This window comes from Podarcis cretensis (assembly GCF_951804945.1).
Source record: "Podarcis cretensis genome assembly, chromosome: 8".
Classification (NCBI taxonomy): Eukaryota; Metazoa; Chordata; class Lepidosauria; order Squamata; family Lacertidae; genus Podarcis; species Podarcis cretensis.
In genome coordinates, this window is record NC_137177.1 from 17,873,286 (window position 1) to 17,896,698 (window position 23,413).

At 43.7% G+C, this 23,413-nt stretch overlaps 2 pseudogenes across 2 annotated transcripts; one reads left to right on the top strand and one right to left on the bottom strand.

Moving 5' to 3' along the window:
* Positions 1-8,568: 8,568 nt before the first annotated feature.
* LOC307221835 (formyl peptide receptor 2 pseudogene) lies at positions 8,569-11,350 on the top strand (annotated as a pseudogene). The gene is made up of 2 exons (XR_013843844.1): positions 8,569-8,701; positions 9,534-11,350. The product of XR_013843844.1 is annotated as a formyl peptide receptor 2 pseudogene (transcript).
* Positions 11,351-18,584: 7,234 nt separating this feature from the next.
* LOC307221586 (chemerin-like receptor 1 pseudogene) lies at positions 18,585-23,155 on the bottom strand (annotated as a pseudogene). Its single transcript, XR_013843845.1, has 2 exons — positions 23,068-23,155; positions 18,585-19,745 (listed from the first exon to the last, which is right to left on the bottom strand). The product of XR_013843845.1 is annotated as a chemerin-like receptor 1 pseudogene (transcript).
* Positions 23,156-23,413: the final 258 nt, after the last annotated feature.

The window sequence follows — 23,413 nt, forward strand, 5'->3', positions numbered from 1 at the left end:
TAGTCGCCCTTGGGAAAAACAGCCTCTTTTGCTCCTTTCTCTGAGAGTGGGAGAGAGAGAAAAAGAGAAACAGAAAGAAAGCTGCCTTTAACACCAGGGCAAGCCCAAGACATTTTGATATTTGAGGTGGAGCAGGAACTCACACACACACACACACACACACACACACACACACCAAAAAACAAAACAAAAAAACAAGGTGCATAGTATTAAAGGCCAGTCAAATTATTTTGACACAACACCTTAAATCAGCTTTCTGCCTGAAGCAGCTCCCTCACCCTGTCCAATAGTAGGGTTGGCTCTGCTCACCAGCCCTCAAAAGAACCTCCCAAGCATCTACTTACTAAACCTCTTCTTGTGAACTGTGAATCCTCAGAATGATAGCTTACCCCTCACAGGGAATTAGGTAATAGGAACCAGAAAAGCAGAAGTCTCAGAAGATGGCTTAGTCAAACAGGATGTAAGCAGGGTTAGATTCTCGGGCATCTTCCCCTTCTATTTTTATGGGAAATCATTTACAAAAATCTGCATGGAATGATTCTGTGACTTGGGGGCAATGTCCCACAGGGTCTTTTCTGTCCTAGCACCTGGGATGTAGCAAATTATTTTCTTCCATGGAGGTGGTATTTCACTAGCAATGGTGCCCCACACACTGGTTTTTCTGCTACTTAAATTTATTTTGGAATGTTCTTTAGATTTTTAAACAAAGCTTGGCTCTCAGCTTTTTAAAAATGATTGTTTTGATCTTCTTCTGTTAATTGGAATTATTGTTCAATTCATTTGGACTTAGCCATTTTGGCAGAAGGTAACAGTGGGGAAATGTGGTCAGTGTTTTGGGCTTCAACTGGATAAAAGCTCTAGTTCTGACTTCTGACTTCTCCCTGTCTTCTGCCTCTTTGATTCTTTTCACACAGGAGAAAATGGTAACAGTTTTGAGGCAACAACAACAACCACCTGTCAACATTAAGCTGTTTATTGGGCTTCTGCACACAACATAAAAAGGGAAATGGGCTTCAAGACAGACAGGGTCAAGTAAAACAAAACAACCTCTAACCTTTCCATCCATGGCTGCCCCAAGACATTTGTCTGCATGAAGCAAAGAGCAAGATTTCTTCCCCACCCATACCCCATGCTCTTGTTCCACATACAGAAGCTGACCTGACTGGCAGTCAGGTCTTGCTTCAGCACTGGGGATGGGACAGCAACTACCCCAGTGCAGTGGATGCTCAGGTTGCGAACGTGATCCGTGCGGGATGCATGTTCGCAACCCACGTCTGCGCATGCGTGGGTTGTGATTTGGCGCTTCTGCACATGAGTGACTGCCAAAACCCGGAAGTAACCCATTCCAGTACTTCTGGGTTTCGGTGGTCCGCAGCTCAGAAAAACGCAACATGAAGTGACTGTAACCCAAGGTATGACTGTACTTGAAGGCAGCAGGTTAACTTAAGGAGCATAGGACACACTTCGGAGAAGAATCCTAGATGAATGGCAGAACATCTGCTTGGCATAGAGAAGGTCCTAGGTTCAGTCCCCAGCATTTCACCATAGGGCTGGGAATGCTCCCTGTCTGGTTCACTGCAGAGCAGTTGCCAGTCTGTGTAGACAATATTGGGCTTGCTGGAAGAATAATATAATGCAGCTTCCTATATTCCTCTGCATGGAAGCTTTTCCTCCAGCATCACTTGCTGCTCTGCCTGCCATCTATTGGCTACATACTCAAAAGAATTCCACCAGCATGTATCAATTGAGTAGATCTGGCATGTAGAAAGGTGGTGGGTTTGCATGGCCTGGGCTGGCTGCCTCTCTGCACATCACAGTCATGCCTCCTGGGAGGAATTGAGAGAAGATGGCCAAGTGTGACAGCTGCTGGCCTAAGCCAGCAAGAAACAAGCACTGGAGGATCCCCAGGCAAGGATGGGAGAGAAACTGAGTACTGCCAATTTTGCACTTTCCTAAACAATATGCAAATCGAAATGCAACTGTCCTTCAAATTCTTATTTCCCCAAATGTTGCAATGCAGTTCTCCAGGTGAATGTGGAAGTGAAAGCATTAAAGGAGACCCCTTGCAAAAATGTGCATTAGGCCACATGGCACAAAAAGGAGGAATGCACTCTAAATTACTGACACATTTTCACGAGGACTTAAAAAAGAAGAAGAAGAAGCCAATTGGTGCCAAAAGAACTGGACAACTCAACATAAGACTGGCAAAGTGAGACATGGAACTGGACAAATTATTCCATTCCTAGCTCCAAACCAGCATAGTGAATGATCAAGGACAATAGGGGTTGCAGTCGAAGAACATCTAGTGCAGGGTTTCCCAAACTTGGGTCTCCCACTGTTTTTGGACTACAGGTCCCATCATCCCTAGCTAGCAGGACCAGTGGTCAGGGATAATGGGAACTGTAGTCCAAAAACAGCTGGAGACCCCTGTTTGGGAAACTCTGATTTAGAGGGTCAAATGTTTTTCATCCCAGTTATAATCCTAAAAGCTGTCCAAGGAACAATCAGCCTGGTTTGTTATAATGTCAAGGAAATACTTCAAAACAAGGTAATTGAGTACTGCATTCTTTGTCAACTTGAGGAAGGATTCAGAAATTAATAGCATCTTTCTTCTTCACTGTATGTTGTCCATTACATCCACTACACCACAAACTCGCATCCAGAGTACTTCAAACTTTTTTTGTATTAAAATAAATAAATCCAGCTGATGTCTGTTTATGGAATAGCAGTGCTAATAATCCATGTTCTTCCTGTTTCATTTGAAATAAACATATTGTTGTTTTTTCCTTGCATGGGCCAAAGACATCCAGGAGTGCACAGCCATGTGTGTGATGCTGCAGCCTCCACTGAGCAAAAGAACTACAGAAGATCCAGGCAACATCATCCTCACTGCTTGCTTCCACCCTCTTCTGTTAATTGAGCCGCGTTCTGGTTTGAACAGCAAAAGGCCAAGCATCTTATGTTGTCAAACAGGCATTTTGGAATGAGGACATCCACTTACGAAGACGTGGACACTGAAAGGAAGAGGGTTTCATAAAGTAAAACCAAGGCATCTCTTTGCAATAGAGCTTAGAAGTCCATGTCAAAAACGCTACACATGCACAATCACACACACAGTGTTTAAAGAGTGGTAAACACTTTTCAATATATTGGTTGTATATGGAAGAGTTTGCATTCATGGTGGGACCAAGAGCAGCCCCATTTGCTGTGATGCCAAACAGAAATAATTTGTCCAGAGGTGCAAATAAATAAATTTCCAAGTAAGGTTAGAAATATCAGAAGTATGGTAAATGTACAGAATGATTTGGGTGGTATGAAAAGGATACGAAGCAAAAAACAAAATATATAAGGAACCATGGAGAAGTGGAGGCGGAAGTCTTTTGATACGAGACAAATTTGTTGTTGTTGTTTAGTCGTTTAGTCGTGTCCAACTCTTTGTGACCCCATGGACCAGAGCACGCCAGGCTCTGTAAGAAGCTGTAAGAAATTGTAAGGTGAGTATATTAAGTCTGTGAAAATGCATAAATAATAACAATAACAATAACAACAATAATAACAGATTGTTACTACTGTTGTTCTTTGCTATTATTGTTATTCCTGAATTCTGACTTTTGTCCGTTATTGGGGATCTCTGTTTTAATGGTGGTAATTTATCATGCTGGTGTCCTATCTTTGTATACCTCTTAGAGGTTCTTAAATATTAAGCAGTTTAAAAACACTAAGAAATAAATAAGTGATATTCCTTCTCACCAGCTCAAGGGGATCTGGGAAAAATATGTTTGTTTTTTTCGTCCAAGCCCATCCTGTGTTTTAGCCCAAACTGATGAACCTTCATACGTTGTTGGACTTTAACTCCCATTATCTCTGCCTAATAAGTGTATCTGAGGCTCCAATACTTTGGGCACCTTTTGAGAAGAGAAGACTCCCTGGAAAAGATGTTGGGAAAGATTGAGGGCACAAGGAGAAGGGGACAACAGAGGATGGGATGGTTGGACAGTGTTCTCGAAGCTACCAGCATGAGTTTGACCAAACTGTGGGAGGCAGTGGGAGACAGGAGTGCCTGGTGTGCTCTGGTCCATGGGGTCACAAAGAGTTGGACACGACTAAACGACTAAACAACAACAACAAATTTGTGTTACAAATTAAGCACTGCGAGGAGTTGTTCCCTTTTGCTTTCCAATGTATTTCTTATCAATAAAAATTTCAGTGTGGCGTGAACAGGTTTTTATTCTGGAAGTGTAGCCCAGAGGAAAAAGTTTGAGAACCAAAGTATTAGGGGGTTTGATGTGCTTCTACCCCATCCTCATCCATTTCCCACCTACCTGCATTCTGCCCTACAACTAAGTCCAGAGGGTGGCTCTGACCTTCCTCCTCCTTAGTCTCAGTATTGACTTTTATAAGGCAGCTTTGAAAGTTCCATTTTTGCATTGCCATTTCCCTCTCTCTAGAGGAAATGAGATAATACATCAAGGAAGCCATGAATCAGAAGATAAGTTTCTAAACTCCAGATCTGGTGTGGCAGATTAATTGTGCACATTTGCACTGCTTTCTTGGTGGCAAGAAAGAATGATGGTAGATGTAGGAGAATATGAAGGAGAACTGGGGGATGCCTTCAGAACTGTCAAGACAAATTAGAGGGCAAATCTATCCATTGTTCCTAGCCATTATAGTTAAATGATCAGAGGCAGTGCATCTCTGACTAGGAGATGCTGATTGCCGCAGAAGTGCCAATATCTCTATGCTCGCTTTGTGATTGACTCTATAGCTATCCTGAAAGCATAGATGACATTGCATCAAAACCATTGTCATCCAACCTTTCCAGTGCATATCCCTGTCCCTTTCCTTAATGCTAAAAGCAATCCAATCATCCCTGATCATTGGCTGGGTGGGGACCCTGGGAGTGACAGTTCAGTGTCTGGGGACCCAAAGTTGAAGAACACTGATCTAGGAGACCTGGTCTCCGAACACACCTTAGCTGCCTCTGGTGCCCAACCTGTTTGATCCACCCCTAATCGCTAAGCAACTTCAATAGGGGCACTTGGAGGGTCTGAAATGCAGCTGGAGTAGCAAACTCTGCAGAATGTTACATATAACATGAAACATGATACGAGCAAGACTTTGATTCCATTACATGTGGGGAACCTTTGGCCCTGCAGATGTTGCTGAACTACAACTCTATAATCTCTGGCCATTGCCTACGCTTGATGGGGCTGATGGGAGTTGTAGTTCAGCAACAGCTGAAGGGCTAAAGGCTCCCCAACCCTGATTGCATCTCTCTAAAACCCACTGAGGCCATCTGAGCTCTTGTCTTGATTGCCAAGTGTTTTGCAGTCTCACTTCCTGTGTGTTAGGCTGATCTTGTCAACATATCGTCTAGGAAATCCTCTAAGATACCAGTCTACAAAAGTAAACCAAATGCTTAGAAAGTGGGTTCAGTGAATGAGTTCCATCAGAAAAGAAGCAGTGAGGAGGGGGCACTGGATTCTTCCATGGCCTCTTTGACAGTGAAACCTAGTATCACAGAATCACAGAGCTATAGTGTTGAAAGTGACCCTGAGGGGCATCTAGTCCAACACCCTGCAAAGCAGGAATCTCAACAAAATCATACAAAGCAGATGCCCACCCAACCTCTGCTTGAAAACCTCCAAGGGAGGAAAGTCCACAACCTGAGGGAGACCATTCCACTGTCAAACAGCTCTTACCAAGAGAAAGTTCTTCCTAATGTTTAAGGAAGTTATTATGGATTGAAGGTGAAATGGTGGTGGGAAAAGGAAGAAAGGTTCAGGATTGCTCTCCCATCAGTTTTCTGCTAGAAAGGTCCCTCCCAGCTCCTTTTAAGATTTGCCAACAAGCACCTATATTGGGGAGAAACGGGTCTGCCAGAGCCACAGGTAGTTCTGCCCTAGTGTGGGAACATCAGTTGTTTCACTGTAATCAAAGTAGAACCAAACCAAACCAAACCTACATTCTGGAATGATGACTTGATGGGTTGGGGAACATGCTGGATGCTGTGGAGAGAACAGAAACATAGGAATATTTTTCCTTCCTGTGGTGATGCTGTGATTTGGGATTACACAACAACATTGATTGATGGCTAGCATAAGCTAGTGGAGAATACTACTTTGTACTGTACCAGAGTAAAGGCCCATTTAGGAGGATCAACTATTGTAAGCTTCTTTATCCCAACAGCCCTACAACCAACACTGGGAGCAAACTGAAATATGCACTGTGCCTAGGAGAACTTAATTTGATCACAATTAAATTGAGACTGTGGCAGGGTTGGTGAGTTTCTGAACCTCCAAAAGCTGCTGGACTTCAGCGCTCTTCATCCCCCCTTGCCATTTTCCAAGATGGCAGGAGCTAAGGTTAGGTAGGTTTGAATGGCATCTGAAGACCCAATGATTCCACTTCTATGGCTTCAACATCGGTCATCTTCTCCTGCTCTCGCCACCTCTGTGTAGCCTGAGGAAGAGTTGTGGAGAAATCTTGCACATCATTTTCTGACATTTTGGTTGGCCTGAAAAAAGTCTTACTCTAATGTGAATTTGAGGGGGGCGGGTTCAGAATGGGCCAACGTGGCTAACTTTGATTTTCATGTACACACCTCCCTCTTCCCGGACCAAGAACCAGACTTGAAATCAAAGTAGAGGAAATTCATTCAGAATATGATAAAAATGTAGAAGAGGCAAATTTGAACACACTGAACAATTGTGTTCTCTTCCTTTGGGAAGAGAGAATGCTACTGAATTAATTAGAAATGAAATGGGTTTATGAAATCCATATCATATTTTTTCCCCACTGACTTATTTCACTGAATAATCTGCCTGTGCATGTTCTGTTTAACTCAATATGACTTGCACAATTATGCAAGTGAAATCATTTTGAAATCTGTGGCTAGCTAGCCATGATGGCTCTTTTCTAACTCCGCTGTTGAAGGCAGTATGCCTCTGAGTACCAGTTGTTAGGGATCACAAGTGGGGATCACTGCTACTGTGCTCAGGTCCTGGTTGTGGGATTCCCCAAAACATCTGTCTGGGCACTGAGAGAACAGGATGGTGGACTCTCTCAAACTGATGAAGGTTCTGGGCAGGGATCAGTAAGAGCCGCACTTGCTGAATTCCTGCCTGTGCATGTAACTGTAAAAGGCACAACAGTCCTACAATTAAAGAAGAAGAAGTCAGCAAATCTGTTCTAAGTTTCCTCAGGCAGGGCCAATGTCAGGGCTTAACATCTGTAGCCAGCATGCTGAAAACTCAGCATTCTTGGAGGGAACTCTGGCAATCTTGGCTCACCAGGGAGAAGTGCCTCTCCTCTTATTTCCAGCCCATGCCTCAGGATGCCCTATTGATAGTCCTGCCCACCATCATATTTCTCTGGTTGTGGAATTCCCTCCCATGGGAGATACACTCACAGACCCTCCAAGTGTCCCTATTTTCCAGGAACACTCCCAGATTTACAGAAGCCATCCTGGTTTCTGATTTGATCCTGGAATGTCCCGCCTTTCCATAGGATGTTCCTATTTCCATCAGAGAAATGATGGAGGGTATGGAGTTATCCGACACCCAAACCATCTGAAAGCAGCCATGTATGGGAAGTTTTTTAAGGTTTAATGTTTTATGATTTTTCATATATGTTGGAATCTGCTCGGAGTGGCTAGGGCAACCCAGTCAGATGGGCGGGAGTATAAATATTAAAATTATTATTATTTATATTGTTATGGAACAGGACATCCTTATTTTCATCAGAGAAACGTTGGAGAGTATGCACTCATCCCCCTTACTGACATATCTTTGGCACCTGCTGAAAACATTTTCATTCCATCCACCACACATGTGCAGAGATGGGTGGCCATTTGAACCTTTTCTATGCTTTATTCCTGTGGAATAATCGACTCCCATCAGCCTCAGCCAGCATAGCCAGCTGTACCAGATGATGGAAGCTGTAGTCCGGCAAACCCCTGCCCTGGTTGAGGTCAGTGCTGTTTCACCTCCCACCATTGTCCATCTCAAGGCTGCACTTTCCATAGTTGTGAAGGGAGTAGCTTCAATCTTGGGTCCCCTGGTATTGTTAGTCTACAACTCCCACCATCCGTGATCATTGGCTATGTGTGTGGGACCCTGGGAAAGACAGTTCAGTGTCTGGGGACCCAAAGTTGAAGAACGCTGATCTAGGAGACCTGACACATCTTAGCTGCCTCTGGTGCCCAACTTGTGTGATCCACCCCTAATCACAAGGCAACTTCAATCCACTTGTCTAAAAAATGTTGGGTTTTTTGTGAACAGTCTGACTCGTTCAAAGATTGATTTCACACCCTAGCCATCCCTGCTGCCCAGCCTGAGTAGCCCACCCCTAGTCACTAGGTGACTTCTTTTGTTTCAAAAATTGTTCAGTTGAGGAGAGGTTTCATTTTTTAACATTCTGATTTGAACTTCAACATACCGAACTGATGTGGAGAAAGACCAGAAGGGCACAAAGTACTTTAGTTGGAACTAAATGACTCTTACGCAATACTCTTTTTTCCCTGATAACGGATTCTCTGCCAATCCAATTTCCTTCTTGCAGACATGTTGAAACATCTTGCAGGCATTACTCTCTGAAAGTAAACCCTTTTCTGCCTATATAAATATCTTCCAGAAAACTCCTCCAGCAGTCTGCAGGAAGAAATCAAAGAGACTGAAGGACAACTCGTCTGGCTTAGAAGGTAAGCACACATAGCTTGAGAGGAGGGAGTCCAGGTTTCCCTAACACTGGATTCAGTTCTTTAGCATGAAAATGAACAGGATATATCTATCAGGTGTATCCTTCACAAACATTGCATCACTAAATTGGGAAAGCTACATGGGCTAGATTTCTCTCTGGAATGCATGTGTCAAAGGCACAGGACTTTGTGGCTGAATCTGCTTTCCCCAAGGAGTCCTGGGAATTAGCTTTGCTAAGGGGGGTGAGAGTTGTTATTAAGCACAACAGCTAAGAATGGGGAGAAATTGTATTACCATAATTTCTCATTTAAAGGTGAGCCTACATAATTTGAATATTCTGAAACAAGAGAACTGAAACACAGCTATCCTTCGCCATTTCCTTCAGCCAAATACTTTTGAAAAATGCATATGCTGAGATAAAGTATACATTAAAACATGTAGGGAGAAGCATACAAAAAGAAAGGGCTTTGCAAAAAGGTGTATATTATGATACATTTGTACAGAAATATTGATGAATTTTCATGAGGTTTTTTTTTTTTTAATTGCAAATTGATCTGGAAATGTGAGGAACTGCATTTAAGATTAGGGAAAAAATGAGAAACTGAAAAACTCCAAATGGAGAGATTTGCTCATATTTAGCAATAGCTAAACGGGGACCTCATATTTAGAGGCAGGATATTTCTCCATCCCATATTCTTGGGGACAAGTAACGTGGCGAGTTCCTTATCTGCTTGTGAGCTGCCACATGCATCTGGCTGGGCTACTGAGATAAACAGAAGGATGAGAAAGATGAACCAGCACATTAGTTCTTATTTTCTTATTATTTTGTTTCAGCAAGGAAAAGAAGGAGAAGAGTAGACTCTCACACAGAACAGAATGATGAGTGTAACTGAACCAACAGCTCATAGCAATTCAAATGATGACCTTGAGAGGAGGATGGATATTTTCACTATAGTAGCCTACAGCCTTATCTTCCTGTTGGGGGTCACTGGGAATGGGCTGGTCATTTTTATCACCAGCTTCCGTATGAAGAGGACAGTCAACACTGTCTGGTTCCTCAACTTGGCCATTGCTGATTTCACATTCACCTTCTCCCTGCCCCTGATAATTACCAGTTTAGTCCTGGAAGAGTGGCCATTTGGCGAAGTGATGTGCAAGATCGGAAGCACCCTTAGCTACCTCAACCTTTATGCCAGCATTTACCTCCTCATGGTCATCAGCCTTGATCGATGCATTTCTACAAGGTGGCCGGTGTGGGCTCATAATCACCGCACCCCTCAGCGAGCTTCCATTGTAGCCTTCGGAGTTTGGATCTTGGCTTTGGTGCTATGTTCAACACGCTTCTATTTCAGCAAAGAGGTTCCATATCCAAATGGCAAGAAGGGGTGTGAGTCTGATTATGGCAACACTCAGGAACAAAATAAGTTCACCCACAAAGCAATGACCATCAGTCAATTCATCTTTGCCTTCATCATCCCCTTCAGTGTCATTGTCGTTTGCTATGGGGCAGTTGTTCTGAAACTGAGGAGGAACCAGTTGAGCCAATCAAACAAGCCCATCAAGGTCATCACAGCAGTGACTGCGGCCTTTTTTGTCTGCTGGCTACCCTCTCATATCCTCTCTTTCTACAAGAAAGAACCAGGAAGCCTGGAATCGCAGTCAAAGCTTTTTATTATTGGTGAACGTTTGGCATACTGCTTGGCTTTCATCAACAGCTGCCTCAACCCCATCTTGTTTGCCTTCATGGGTTATGATTTCAGGCAGAAGCTGAGGCACTCACTCCTCTCTGCATTTGAAAATGCCTTTGCTGAGGACAGTGCCCAGAACACAGGAAGCTCCAATATCAAATCATCAGCTTCACTGGAGCTCCAGTAAATAAATACAGTGGTACCTCAGGTTACAGACGCTTCAGGTTACAGACTCTGCCATCCCAGAAATAGTACCTCGAGTTAAGAAATTTGCTTCAGGATGAGAACAGAAATTGCACAACGATGGCGCAGCAGCAGCGGGAGGCGCCTGAGGTGGTACCTCAGATTAAGAACAGTTTCAGGTTAAGAACAGACCTCCAGAACGAATTAAGTTCTTAACCCAAGGTACCACTGTATTGTTGTGTTCAGCACATTCACTCCAAATCTGCTCTTCTGCATTTCCCCCATTAAATCAATTGCTTCTACCTTGATATTAGCCCTAGTTATTGATCCAGGAAGAGATAGCTATGTATACGGGAAAAACAAAGTTAGCCATGTTGGCCCATTAACAAAATCCCCAATCCCACAATAGGGATTGTGGGACCTTTATTAGGCCCACTGAAATGTAAAAAATAAAAAATAAATGAAATACTGTGCAAGGTTTAGAATTCTTCAGAACTCTTCATCAGGCAAAATAGTAAATGAACTGACCCCCAAAGCTAGGAGATAAATAACTATACAACTTTTAGAAGACATCTGTAGGCAGCCCTGTATACTGAAGCTTTTGATGCTATTGTTATTGTTTTTTCTGGTATTGTCTTACTTATTTATTTGTTTTTATCCTGTATTTTATTCTGTGAACCACCCTGACATCTTATGATGAAGGGCAGTATATAAATCTAATAAATAAATAAATAAATAAATAAATAATGTTTGATGCTTTTTTATGTTTTTATATGTGCTGGAAGCCACTCAGGGTGGCTGGGGCAACCCAGCTAGATGGGCAGGGAATAAATAATAAAATGGTTTTTGTTGTTGTTTTTATTGTTAATTATGCAATGATTTCTGGGTTCCCTTCAGTCTGGAGCAGCACCCTATATTTGCCTCTTTGAGGTTTCCAAATGCTGCAGGCAATGATTCAGGTTCAGCCCTGGGGGGCTTACCTATTGCAATTTTGTTGAGTAGGAACTTTACACTGTAGTGCCATCATCTCTGTGCTCGCCTGTGAGTGACTCTATAGCTATCCTGAAAGCATAGATAACATTGCCTTTTCCTTAATGCAGGCATGGCCAAACTTGGCCCTCCAGCTGTTTTGGGAATACAATACCCATCATCCCTGACCACTGGTCCTGTTAGCTAGGGATGATGGGGATTGTAGTCCCAAAACAGCTGAAGGGCCAAGTTTGGCCATGCCTGCCTTAATGTTAGAAGCCCAATCTTTTGGAAAAGTAGGTTTGCTGTGCAAGAACTTTTACTCTGTAGGCCCCAAGAGGATCTGCCCCAAGGCAGGTGATATTGTGATCCCCATCCAAGCTCTGTTTCTGGCATAGGAAACTGATGCCATCATTTGCCTGGACTCAACAAGCCACCTTCAGGGTCCCTCTTGGGCTATTCCCATCGCAGGTCTCTCCATCCACTTGCCACTGAAGCTGAGGCGGAGGACTGGAACGTGGGGGGCAGATGCAGTGGAAGCCAGTGCAGTGCATTTCTTTGACTGCTACTGAGCCCAGGGCCATCTGGAATGGAACAAAAAGCCAGGGTGAATGATGGCACCATCTCTGGGATATAAATATAGGCCCACAGTGCCACTACGACTCACTAGAGGGCAGTGCAAAGTGTTAATCAGTGACAAGATGGTCCTATGCAGCAATGCCAACGTGACACCAGCTCCCTCTTACAGATGAGCTGTATATTTGTGACAGTAAATGGATTAATGCTGTCTCTTGGTCAATGGAATCCTGACTTTGACATTCGGACAGAGGTGGTGGACAGTAATAGGTAAAAGCCTCACCTGCTGAATTTCTGGCTGTACGTGCAACTACGAAAAGCACAAGAAAAGGAGGAGAAGGAGACAGAAGCATATTTAATCTAAGGATATTGAAGTAGGGCCAATGTTAGGGTTTGGCATCTGCAGACCCTGTCCCTATTTTCCAGGGACAAACCCGGATTTACAGAAGCCGTTCAGGTTTCTGATTTGATCCCAGAATGTCCCGCTTTCCCTTAAAAACGTAAAGGTAAAGGAACCCCCGACTGTTAAGTCCAGTCCCTATTTTCATCAGTTGGTATGGAATTATACAACCACCCAAACCAAGGAAATAAGTAATTATACATTCCATGTATAGGGAATGTTTGATGTTTTATTATGATTTTATATGCATTGGAAGCAGACTTCCAATGTGAGCCAGTGTGGTGTAGTAGTTAAGAGCAATAGACTCGTAATCTGGTGAACCGGGTTCGCGTCTCTGCTCCTCCACATGCAGCTGCTGGGTGACCTTGGGCCTGTCACACTTCTTTGAAGTCTCTCAGCCCCACTCACCTCACGGAGTGTTTGTTGTGGGGGAGGAAGGGAAAGGAGAATGTTAGCCGCTTTGAGACTCCTTCGGGTAGTGATAAAGCAGGATATCAAATCCAAACACTTCTTCTTCTTCTACTTGAGTGCCTGGGGCAACCCAGTCAGATGGGTGTAGTATAAATACTACTATTATTATTATTATTATTATTATTATTATTGCTGCTGCTGCTGTTAAATAGCAATTCCTATTTTCATTGGAGAAATGTTAGAGAGTATGCATCTGTGGCCAGCATGCTGAAACTTCACCACCCTGGGAGGAAACGCTGGCAACCCTGGTTCACAATGGCTCATGCAGAAATGCCTCTTCCAGTATTGCTAGCCCATATCTCAAAATTTTCTTGGGAGGATAGCTAGATAGCTAGATGATAGATATATATATAGATGATAGATGATGATAGATAGTAGATAGATAGATAGATAGATAGATAGATAGATAGATAGATATAGATAGATAGATGATAAATAGATAGATAGATGATAGATAGATAGATAGATAGATAGATAGATAGATAGATAGATAGATATAGATGATATAGATAGATGATTGATACATAAATGATAGATAGATGATAGATAGATAGATAGATAGATGATAGATAGATAGATAGATAGATAGATAGATAGATGATAGATAGATAGATGATGATAGATAGATAGATAGATAGATAGATAGATATAGATAGATGATAGAGATGATAGATAGATAGATGATAGATAGATAGATAGAGATAGATAGATGATATAGATAGATAGATGATATAGATGATTGATAGATAGATGATAGATAGATAGATAGATAGATAGATGATAGATGATGATGATAGATAGATAGATACAGATAGATAGATAGATATAGATAGATAGATAGATAGATAGATAGATAGATAGATATAGATAGATGATGATGATGATAGATAGATAGATAGATGATAGATAGATAGATGATAGATAGATAGATAGATATAGATAGATAGATGATAGATAGATGATAGATAGATGATAGATAGATGATAGATAGATGATAGAGCCCCGTAACAGCTGTAGCAGGGTCTTCTTGGTCATTCCCCACCCCCAATTGTGGAATTCCCTCTTGTTGTAGATGCACTCATCTCCCTTGCTTTCCACTTTCTATCACCAGGCGATAATCAGGGGCACAGAATGGGACTACTCACCTGCAATGCAGATGCTCTATCACCAGGCTTTGGTCTTTCTTCTGCCTATCCAGCATTCTATCAAGTAGTCCCGATAGATCAGAGGTGGAGCGCCTGCAGCTGTGCAAAGATTACCAAAGTCACCAACTCCCATTGACACAAGTCAGCCTAGCCACCTGTCAGGGAAGAGGGCCATTGTAGTTGAGCAGCACGTGAAGGGACGCAGGTTCCCACCCTGACCTAGATCAGCGATGCTTCAACTTCCACCATTACCCATCTGAAGACCACATCTTCCATAGTTGAGAAGAGAATCACTTCAAGCAGGTCCCCATATGTTGTTGGACTAGAACTCCCACCATCCTTGACCTAGGCTGGCCAGGGATGCCTGGATAGACATCAACAATATATGGGGACCCAAAGTTGAAGAACGCTGATCTAGGAGACCAGGTGTCCAAGCACACCTTAGCTGCCTCTGGTGCCCAATCTGTGTGGTCCACCCTTACTCACTAGCAACCTCACTCATCTCAAAATTGTTGGGGCTTTTCAAACTCTCTGACACATTCAAAGATTGCAAAGGCACCAAAAACTTTAGCTGAAACTGAATGACTAGTATGTTGCAGTTACAGATAGGTAGCCGTGTTGGTCTGCCATAGTCAAAACAAAATTAAAAAAATTCCTTCCAGTAGCACCTTAAAGACCAACTAAGTTAGTTCTTGGTATGAGCTTTCGTGTGCATGCACACTTCTTCAGATACACTGAAACAGAAGTCACCAGACCCTTCTATATAGTGAGAAGGTGAGCCTGGCTCATCACAGCTATCTGCCAATCAACCAATCCCACCACCCTTCTGAGTAATACCCCTCCCCACCTTCTCACTATATAGAAGGGTCTGGTGACTTCTGTTTCAGTGTATCTGAAGAAGTGTGCATGCACACGAAAGCTCATACCAAGAACTAACTTAGTTGGTCTTTAAGGTGCTACTGGAAGGAATTTTTTTAGTATGTTGCAGTCATTCTTCTTGATAACTGATTCTCCATCAATCCCACTTATCTATTTTTGCTCTAAGAATCCTTAGTGTATTTACTGATACCTCTAAGAATTCTTATGAGCTTACACACATTGTTTCCTGTAAAGTTATGCTTATATAAATGCCTTTCAGATTATATAAAAATAAAAATAATTTATTATTTATACCCTGCCCATCTGCCTGGGTTTCCCCAGCCACTCTGGGCGGCTCACAACACAATATTAAAAACATGATAAAACATTAAAAACTTCCCTAAATAGGGTTGCCTTCAGATGTCTTCTAAAAGTCAGATAGTTGTTCATTTCCTTGACATCTGATGGGAGGGTGGACGCGGGTGGCGCTGTGGGTAAAACCACAGTGCCTAGGACTTGCGGATCGCATGGTCGGCGGTTCAAATCCCCACGGCGGGGTGAGCTCCCGTCTTTCGGTCCCAGCTCCTGGCCACCTAGCAGTTCGAAAGCACCCCTAAGTGCAAGTAGATAAATAGGTACCGCTTTATAGCGGGAAGGTAAACGGCGTTTCCGTGTGCTGCGCTGGTGCTGGATCACCAGAGCAGCTTCGTCACACTGGCCACGTGACCCGGAAGTGTCTCCGGACAGCGCTGGCCCCCGGCCTCTTAAGTGAGATGGGCGCACAACCCTAGAGTCGGACACGACTGGCCCGTACGGGCAGGGGTACATTTACCTTTACTAAATAGGGTTGCCTTCAGATGTCTTCTAAAAGTCAGATAGTGTTCATTTCCTTGACATCTGCTGGGAGGGCGTTCCACAGGGTGGGTGCCACTACCTGAGAAGGCCCTCTGCCTGATTCCCTGTAACCTCACTTCTTGCAGTGAGAGAACCACCAGAAGGCCCTCAGAGCTGGACCTCAGTGTCTGGGCTGAATGATGGGGGTGGAGACATTCCTTCAGGTATACTGGGCTGTGACCATTTAGGGCTTTATTTATTTATTTATTTTTTTAATAATATTTATTAAAAATTTTCCAGAATAAAAAGGAAAGATAGCAAGAAAGAAAGAAAAAACAAATATGATTTACACTTGGTTTCAGTGGCATCTTTCCCGGACTCCCCCCCCTCCCCCTCTTGTATTCCATTTCCCTTAAATTGATTCCACAGATTCTTACCCCAAATTTTAAAACCTTATTTGTAATTTTAAATAACCCATTTATTCCAAATTAATTTATCTTATTTATCTTAATGAACCATTTCTCCTTATATTTTATATAATTCCCTAAGATCGACCCCATTTCCCTTCCACGAATTCCCCTATTTTCAAACAACAAACATGAAAAAAGAAAAGAAAGAAATAATATATAATTTTACAGCCTTTGGATTCCAAATCTCTCCCCCCCCCCATTCCCCGGTTCCAATCCCCAAAGTTCATCCATTGTCTACTGCCAGCCTGGTGTATCCACGTCTATATCTCAACTCCACTTTGCCGTCTTTTGATAGCTTTTAATTTCAGAAAGTCCAATCTCGAAAAAACTCTCAGAAAAAGTCATTGTTCTTCCATCCAGACCTCTATGTTTAAGAGTCTAACTTAAATTCTATTTCTTGGTCCTTTTAAAGTCTGGATGTTCCAAATACTCCGGCTTCAAATTTGGTCCAGCTCTTATTCCTCAGGTTGCTTTTTCCTGTTCTGCTGCAGAAACCTTCTAATTCAGAAACTTCTTGTTTTCCACAGAGGCTTTTGTTATTCAGGAACATAACTTGCGTCAAGTCCCTTCCTTTCTTCAATAGATAAATCCATTGTCTCCTTTAGTATAGAAACCTCTGTAGACAAAATAATGCTTCGTTTTTGCAGCTTTCCCAAGAGATAACAGATCCTGCTCAAATTCATAGTATTTTTCCACTTGCTGCTACTGTTGCAATGTCCCAGCCTCCCTCTAGAGGGAATATGGTAACTTAATTTCTTTCAAAATCAGACCCAAAAGTCAAATAACTTGTTGCCTTTATTTCCAATAATTTATGTCCAAATTGTAACAAATCTAACCAGCAAAGCCATCGTAACAAAGTTCTCTTTTATTTTCCTGCTTTGACAGCTACTTTGACAGCTGTCAAAGTTTCTGTGTCTCTTCACCAGTCTCTCATAGCGGATCGTTCCCGGTTCCCGGGGGGGTTGCATTTTAGTTCCCACAAATCAGTCTTCTCCTCCAGCACAATTATTGTAATTTCCCTTCCCTTTTTTTCAGGTAAACAAGTTCATCTCTCGATCTTAGTTGTCAAATCCTTGCGTTGAGCCATCTACAACAGGGGGGGGGGCGGACTTCCTTTTTGCACTCCCCCCGCTCGCTCCAAATTCAAAGATCAAATTTCCCTTTTAAGTCCAATCAATTTACTCACGGGTTGTTCCTTTTAGTCCAAATCCGAAATTTTCAAAGAAGTCGTTGCTCTCCGCCGAATGGCATGCGGCTTCGCTGGGCAGGGGAAGCATTGGACTCACAGCACCACACCCCCCCATCACCCGCTCTGCAGCCTTTAAAAAGGCTCCTTCGCGGGTCGGGGGGGGCGCAAACGGTGCCCGCCGAGTCACCAAGTCCATGGGCATCTCCGCCCATGGTTTTTGAGGGTCCCCGCGTCGCCGGCACGGCAGGACCCGACCCCTACCCAGCTGACTCCCTCCGGAGCTCGGAGGGAGTCCGCCATTTGGCGATGGCGCCGACCCGGAAGTCCTCAGACCATTTAGGGCTTTAAAGATCAGCACCAACACTGTGAATTGTGCTCGGAAACGTACTGGGAGCCAATGTAGGTCTTTCAAGACCAGTGTTATATGGTCTCGGTGACCACTCCCAGTCACCAGTCTAGCTGCCACATTCTGGATTAGTTGCAGTTTCCGGGTCACCTTCAAAGGTAGCCCCATGTAGAGCGCATTGCAATAGTCCAAGTGGGAGATAACTGGAGCATGCACCACTCTGACGAGACATATTCTAGCAAAATCCTGCAAGATGCCACCCTACAGGAGGGAAACAGAGGCAGAAGGATTCCTTATTTTGGTTATAAGGTAAGCACACCTAGCTTGGAAGGGGAGGCTACATTGACACCTAACATTTCTTTAACAGAAGAATGACAGAGAGATACGCAGCAGGTATATCTTTTACACAAATCCTGGGGGTGGTAGTTTCTTAAGGGTGCTAAGAGTTCATAGGAGACACCTCTTCCCTTCACAAAGCTACAGTTGCCAGATTGATTTAACAATCAATTCCTCTTCACAAGGAGCTCTGGCAGGAAGATAGGGGTCTCCTTACACATCTCAGCACCTTTAGCACAGCACAGTTACCAATGGCTTCAAGTAACTAGAAAGGAGAGTCTGACTAAACACCAGAACTTTCTGACAGTAAGAGCTGTTCAACAGCGGAAAGGTCTCTCCTCCATTGGAGGTTTTTAAGCAGTGGTTGGGTAGCCATCTGTCATGGATGCTTTAGTTGGAAAAACAGAGACACTGTATGTATTTTTTTAATTCAAGAAAATCTTTAATAAAAACAATTGAAAAAAACAGTATTCATGGCTGGGCATCGAACTCAATCGAGGACTTGTCCTTGGTTCTGGAAGTGCTCTGGCTGCTGTCCTCAGAAAAGGCATTCTCAAAGGCAGAGAAGAGGGAGTGTTTCAGCTTCTCCTTGAAATCGTGTCCCATGAAGACATACAGGATTGGGTTGAGGCAGCTGTTGATGAACGTCAAGCTGGAGGCAAAGGGGTAGCCAATACGCAAAACCCCCAACAGCTCAGGCTGCATGAGAAGTTTTGTCTCGAGGAAAGAGAAGACGTGATAAGGGAACCAACAGATGAAAAAGGCCACAATCACAGCTGTGATGACTTTGAAGGGCTTGCTCGATTGAGCCAAACTGTCCCTCCTCAGCTTCAGGACAATGGCCCCGTAGCAAACGAGGATGGCGCTGAAGGGAATGGCGAAGGCAAAGATGAACCGGCTGATGATGAGAGCTTGTCGGTTGAGATTCACTTCCTCCCTGGTCTTGCCATAGTTGTTAAAGCAGTTGATCACATTCTGATCGTTGGGGGATGGGGCGGTGTCCCTGAAATGTAAGTAAGGTGAACACAGCACCAGAGCCAGGATCCAAACACCCAGTGACACAAAGGAAGCCATCCGGGGGGTCCGGTGGTTCCGAGACCATACAGGGCACCACACAGAAATGCATCGGTCGATACTGATGACCATGAGGAGGTAAACACTGGCAAAGAGGTTGAAGAAAGCAAGCGTGCTGATCAGCTTGCACATCACCAGGCCAAATGGCCAATGAGCATCCAGGGCAATATAGACAACAGTCAAGGGCTGAGGGAAGGTGAAGGTGAAGTCAGTAATGGCCAAGTTGAGGAACCAAATTGTGTTGACCGTCTTCTTCATACGGAAGCCGGTGATGAAAATGACCAGCCCATTACCAATGACTCCCAGCAAGAAGGCGAGGCTGTAGATGATCATAGTGATAATATTGATCCACTTGTACAAGTCATAGGTCCCTCCATTGGCCTTCTTCCCCAGAGAGGGGACAATTGAGGCATTAGAAGCATTGTCGGGAACAGTGAAAACTGGCGATAGAGTTGTGTACTCCATTCCCTCCAACGGAGACTCGGCAGTCGTGTTTTCTTTCTTTTCCTACGTGGAAAAAGAGAGAGAGAGACTGAGAAGAGCATAAGGAGCTGAGCAAGGGGTTGGACCAGAGGAGCTCCAAGGTCCCTATTCCTTGGCTGGATCAGATTAATATCCATCCATTTCCCACAGAAGACAATCAAATGTCTCTAGAGAAGGGGTGGGCAGCCTCTAGTCCCTAGCACTAATTAGACTCACCACGCCTCCCAATTTCACCTATCAGGCCATTTTATCCAAGATACATCCACGTGCCCCATAAGACACCAACTATGTGGCTGGTGGAAACCTGGCTCAGTCAAAAGGGTGTTTGCACAGGAGTGTAGTGCTAAATTAATAAAGTATAGGGTCCCTTTATGATACTTGCAGCCATGTCACCTCACAGCCATGCCCCCTCAGTCATCCTCCTTATAGTCACAGCCCTTCTAGGATGGTTTTTATTGTTATGTTTATTTATTGAATTTATAAATTTATTCACAGAATAAAATCAAGATATAAAACCACAAAATACATAACAAAAGTAACAACCCAATAGCCCCAGCCCCGCCCAAAACCACACATTTTAGAAGGGCATAGGATTATACAGCCATCTGGGTTGGTAGCGAATGCTACACAAAACCCTAGAGAGCCATTGCCAATACTGAGCTAGATATGGTCTGACTCTGTACAAGACCACTTCCTGTGTACCTATGATCCATTCTCCAGAATTCGTTTTTAAAAAGGTTGGTTCTACACTTTGCTTCAAGAGATGCTGCCTTCTTCAAGTTGATGATCTAGGGCAGGGACGTCCAACTCCCAAGAGACTGCAATCTACTCCCCGGGGAAAAAATAGCAGTGATCTACCCATTGGAGGGGACCCAAAGTTGTTGAGCTATTTTTAGGGGGGGATGTGCCATAAAATGCTCCCCAGGTACTAAACCCGGCAGTGATGTCTCCATCTTCCATTTTTGCAATCGTGCACGATTGAAGGACAGAGTGAGGGGGCAGGGCCAGATGCTCTTTCTACCCCGCTATCACCCGGGGATTGGCCTGTCGATCGTAGTTGACTGGTTGGACATCCGTGATCTAGGGCAACGGTCTCTAATGTGACACCCATGGGCATGATGGCATGTCAGAAGACTTGCTGCCATGCCCATGAGGCTCTCTGCCTGGTTTTGAACTGTTTCTTAACTTTCTTTTCCAGCAGAGCCACTGGGGGTGTTGCAAAACATAATGCCAACTGAGATTCCAGCCACCCAAACGATGTCACACTTAACTTGACACCATGCCCAGGTCCCCTGTAAAAAATGGCAATGAAAAGAAAAAGGGGGGGAAACAATTCCTAACATCTGATAAAAGAATGTATATATTTTTTTATTGGGAGGAGAGTGGAAGGGGAGGGGGAGTATGTGGCTCTGCATTAGAGACAAGTGAATCGGTCGATTTCAGTTTTATTCCATTTTTCCTTCTTTCAAGTGAATTGCTCCACATTTCCACATTTTCCTGTGGTTTGGTTTTTTTTCTTTTTACCCATCAAATTAACCCCCCAGCTAAGCTGTTTTGGTAAAGGCAGGTCCTTTTTCTGCCTTGTGAAAGCCGAAGATGTCCACAAGCCTCAAGAAGGTTAGCTTAAGCTCTTTCTTGGTGTGAGGTGGAAACATAACCAAGGATGACGAAATGCTGTTTCACAAACTGAGTTTAGATTACACAGTGGAAAAACGTGAAGCTGGAAGGGTGAGGTAGATCCTTCCGGGGAGAGTAGAGTTTCCTTCAAAGTACATAGCGCAGGACGGGCTTCTCCTCTAGCTTAACAGTGGTATAAAGGGGGCCATTTTATAAAACGCAGCTTCTTTCTCCCTGCTGAAAATCTCTCCCAGCCCGAAGATGTCACAAATTCTAGCTCTAAGCTATTTTGTAGAGATATTAAGGATCCAAAAGATCATTCCCTTATCATTCATTCATATGGGTTTGGAATCTATGGTCCTCTCAGTACTTTCACAGGAGGAATTCTAACACATGAAACTTAGATTTGCACAGTTAAAGTGAATTAAAGCATTAAGGGCAATGAATCTATTTTTTGAATTAAAAGCAATAGACTCTTCATGGTTAGGAAAATACACAGAAAAATATGGGATGAACAAATGATCCCCCCCCCCCCAGGAGGGTGTATAACTACTGCACAAGCAACCCAGGGTGAATGTTCATTGTCATATAACAGTTCCATGAACATTCAGAACAAATGTGTAATAAAGACCAGACAACTCTCGGGCCCCATGCTCTCGGCCTGGCGCCCCTCAGAGCCCAGAGCCCAGATGCCCTGCACCCCTAGCACCTATGGGTAAGATGGCCCTGCTCAGTGTTTGGGCTGAACGATGGGCATGGAGATGCTCTTAAATGCTCTGAGGCCATTTAGGGCTTTAAAGGTCAGCACCAACACTTTGAATTGTGGGAGCCAATGTAGGTTTGGGCAGCCACTCCTAGTCACTAGTCTAGCTGCCACATTCTGGATTAGTTGTAGTTTCTGAGTCATCTTCAAAGGTAGCCCCGCACAGAGCGCATTGCAGTAGTCCAAGCGGGAGATAACCAGAACAGGACCTGATCACAACTGCACTCTTGTGATTCTCAGAAACTGGTATTCAGAGTCCTATTCCCTCACACATTAGGATAGCCTTGGTGCTAAGGGTCTAACTCAAGAGAGACTAGAAGCAGAAATGGATGTGATTTAGGCCTCAGACGCTAGAGTCGTTTGCTATTTGTCAGTTCCAATGGCAACTGGCCAGCTCTGCACCTCCTGAATTGATGCTTTGGAAAAGGGCATCATTACTTCTGATTTTTGCAATCCAGCTGCCACCTCAAGAAAATATCAAATCCCACCAAAACGCATAAAAAAATTAAAAGTAATCATTTTAAGAGAAAATAATTCTGCCCATGCCTTATTCTGTGGGGAAATGCTTTCAAAAATATGTACGTACATGTGTTTTCTCTGAGGACCTTTAGAAAATTGCAGATCAATGTGGAAAGCGAAGAGAATGGGCTTAACTAGTGGAATCTACCAGAGTCAGGAACAAACAAAGCTGTTCTTCTCCAAAGTTGAACTACCTACCTCGGGTCCTCCAGCCTTTACTCTCCTCTCTGTGTAGAACTGTTACTGCTCCCTTTCTTTCTCTCTTTCCCCAACCTATGCTTTTTTTTAACAGCTGCATTTGGGACAGAGGCAGTTTTCCCCCTGAAGGGGATACAGTGATGAGTGAAGTTGCACTTACTAAATTTCTCCTGTTGTGCATCTATTCTAAGACTGTTTCCCCATCAGGAAAACGGGAGATGGCAACCCTCCTGCCCCACCTTGTTGTACTTACGTTACACGCGAGGATGATGAGTTCTGGCGTGTCTCTGACTTCTATCTGTACTCTGGAAATGTGGCCGGATTCTGCTAAAACAGCACGCTTTAATATTGCGGGCAACAGGAGGAAGAAGCAGAAAGAGGAAAGAGGAAGATGATTTACATTGTTGTGTAATTCAGTAAAAATCGAATGTTAAAACTAAGTACAGGACACACTGTTCAGTTTTTGTCCCAGAAAGCTGCAGTGGGAAGTGGAGAAAAGGGCTCAATTAGGTAATTTTTGGGTTTTCTACAGGTTGCTTAGCCACCAGTGCTCTGATTCATGTGCAATTTCATACATAAGCTAGTTGTTAGATCT